The 2,843-nt window shown below is 37.4% G+C and overlaps 1 non-coding gene across 1 annotated transcript; it reads left to right on the top strand.

Moving 5' to 3' along the window:
* Window positions 1–2,287: 2,287 nt before the first annotated feature.
* LOC139873683 (small nucleolar RNA R71) lies at window positions 2,288–2,394 on the top strand. The gene has a single exon (XR_011767410.1). It is a non-coding gene; the product is annotated as a small nucleolar RNA R71 (small nucleolar RNA).
* Window positions 2,395–2,843: the final 449 nt, after the last annotated feature.

Raw genomic sequence — 2,843 nt, 5'->3', positions numbered from 1 at the left:
AATAAAATTAAAAATAATGATAACAAAATTTGCCGTCCCACCCTCGGGTAAAGCAATTTCAGCTCAACGACCTAGTCTTTAACTCACGACGAATTTTAGAAATCATTTTTTTAAACTTAATGAATTAAAGTAAATTTTGTTTTTAAAAACTTAAATTAAAATGCATATTAATTTCATAAAAAAAAAAAACTACAAAACAAAAATTCAGAATGGAGGGAGAAAACTAGTTCTTTAGTGTCTGCTAGCGGAAAAGACCAATCGGATTCCATTCTCGGAACTACACGAGAACAGAACAAATAACTTTAGACAGCATTATCTTTTTAGAACATTCGAATCTCCCCACACTTAGGTAGCTGTGGTGTTGAAATTGTGATTAACTTCATTGTCAATTTCTCTTGGTCCATAATCAACTTGCCTATCTGTGACTTTTTCTTTAAGCCAGTGCCCGGCTTCTTCCGTAATATCCCATAATTCAACTAGCTTCGCCCTTTCTTTAGGCGACAGATTGGATACTAACCGGTTACATAACTTAAAGTTCCCCTTACTTCTAGCATCAATAGCCCGTTTAAAAAGTTTCTTCATTGAACTGTTAATAATGGGGTCATTTAATTTCGTATCAATAACGGGGTTCTTTGTTATCATGTCATCATTAGGTGTTACTTCATTTTCCCCACACTTAGGCGTTTTATTATTATTAAGCACTACCGTTGGAGTTGGTAAAACAACATGGTTCTTACCAATCATTTTTTCTGGTTCAACGGTTTTGGTTGGTGGAGATTTAGACTTTCGAATCATAAAGGTGATAGATTTGTCACCACTTTTAAGTGTCATTCTTCCATTTCCTACATCAAATAACGCCTTGGTGGACGCTAAGAATGGCCGACCTAAAATTAGAGGAATGTTTGAGTCCTCTTCTATGTCAATGACAATAAATTCGACTAGAAAGGTTAAATTACCTACTTGAATGGGTAGGTTGTTAGCAATTCCAACTGGGTGCTTAATGGTTTGATCAAAGAGTCAAACACTCATATCCGTTGGACTTAACTTACCTACACCTAATCTCTTATATAAGGAAAGAGGCATAACACTTACACTTGCACCTAAATCTGCTAGTGCATCATACATGACACAATCACTAAGTAGACAAGGAACAATAAATTCACCCGGATCACCTACCCTAGGTGGAGGTTTTGGTGGAACTGTATTCACCGGGTTTACTTCTACGGCTTTTGTTTCTTGTACTTTCTTATTCTTTTTCTTCTTCTTCTTTCCAGAAGTATCACAATCTTTATTACTTATTACTTGCTCATACTCAACTCCTTTTCTTGGAAACGGGATGGGTGGTTTGTATGGTGTCACCACTGGCTTTACATACTCGGGTGGTGGTGGTGGTGTAACTTCTTCATTGTTACTCACATCTAAAACCTTCCCATCTTCTGGAGCTGGTTTTTCAGAATTTGTTGACACCATATTAACATTCTCTTTCCGAGGATTTACTTCAGTATTACTCGGTAGCTTTTCTTGTTCCCTCTCACTCATCATGCTAGCAAGAGTACCTACGTGTTTTTCTAGATTCAAAATGGAAGCTTGTTGAGTTCTTAATGACTGATCAAACCTCTCGTTCGTTTGGGTTTGAGTTTCAATAAATTGTGTTTGAGATTCAACTAGCTTGAATACCACGTCTTCCATATTTGACTTTTTCTCTTCAGTTTGTTGTTGTGGTTTATATAAGCCAGGTCTTTGTTGATTGAAAGTGTTGTTTTGAGTTGGTTGGTTATTCGGACCTTGTTGGTTATACCAGTTATTTTCGGGTCCTTTTGGATTGTAAAGAATGTTTTGATTTCGATTAAAGTTTAGCTTTGGCGGTTGATAATTATTTTGATAATTATTTCCCGGCCTTTGGTTCATATAGGAAACATTCTCTCGTTGTTCCATCGTTAGTTCAATGTGACAATCTTTCAATAAGTGTGGTCCACCGCATTGCTCACAAATGATTCGTATTGCGTGAATATCTTTATTCATCTTTTCCATTCGTCTTTCGAAAGCATCTATTTTTGCGGAAACGGAATCAAAGTCATGGCTAGAATCGGCTCTAGCCGCTTTAGATGATCGAAAGATATCTTTTTCTTGATGCCACTCATGTGAGTGGGAGGCTGTGTTATCAATAATTTTGTAAGCTTCAGTTGCGGTTTTCTTCATAATGGATCCACCGGCTGTTATGTCGATGTCTTTTCGTGTAGCAACGTTGACACCTTGGTAGAATATTTGTACTATTTGGTAAGTGTCTAAACCGTGTTGAGGACATCCTCTCAACATCCTTCCGAATCTTGTCCACGCCTCATATAATGTTTCATTTGGCTTTTGTGTGAACGTAACAATTTCTCCTTGAAGTCTCACGGCTTTAGATGCCGGAAAGAATCTTTGAAGAAATTTTTCAACTAAGACATCCCATGTGTCAATCGCCCCTTCAGGTAACGATTCTAACCAATCTTTGGCTTCTCCCTTTAAAGTCCAGGGAAATAACATGAGATAGATCTGTTCATCCTCAACTTCTCGGATTTTGAATAGTGTACAGATCCTGTTAAACGTACGAAGATGTTCGTTTGGATATTCTTTTGCCGTACCACCGAATTGGCATTGATTAGTTACCATGTGTAGGATTTGTCCTTTGATTTCATAATCTGGAGCATTAACTTATGGCTTAATAATGGCGTGACCTTGGCCCGTGCGTGTAGCTCTCATTCGGTCTTCCATACTTAGAGGTTCCGTTACTTCCATAATTGAATTTTTTGAATTCGAATCACTAGAAGATTCTGATTTAACGGTTTGTAGCTCAGGAGGAA

The sequence above is a fragment of the Rutidosis leptorrhynchoides genome, chromosome 10 (assembly GCF_046630445.1).
Source record: "Rutidosis leptorrhynchoides isolate AG116_Rl617_1_P2 chromosome 10, CSIRO_AGI_Rlap_v1, whole genome shotgun sequence".
NCBI classification, from domain to species: domain Eukaryota; kingdom Viridiplantae; phylum Streptophyta; class Magnoliopsida; order Asterales; family Asteraceae; genus Rutidosis; species Rutidosis leptorrhynchoides.
This window is presented reverse-complemented; position numbering and strand designations above follow the sequence as displayed.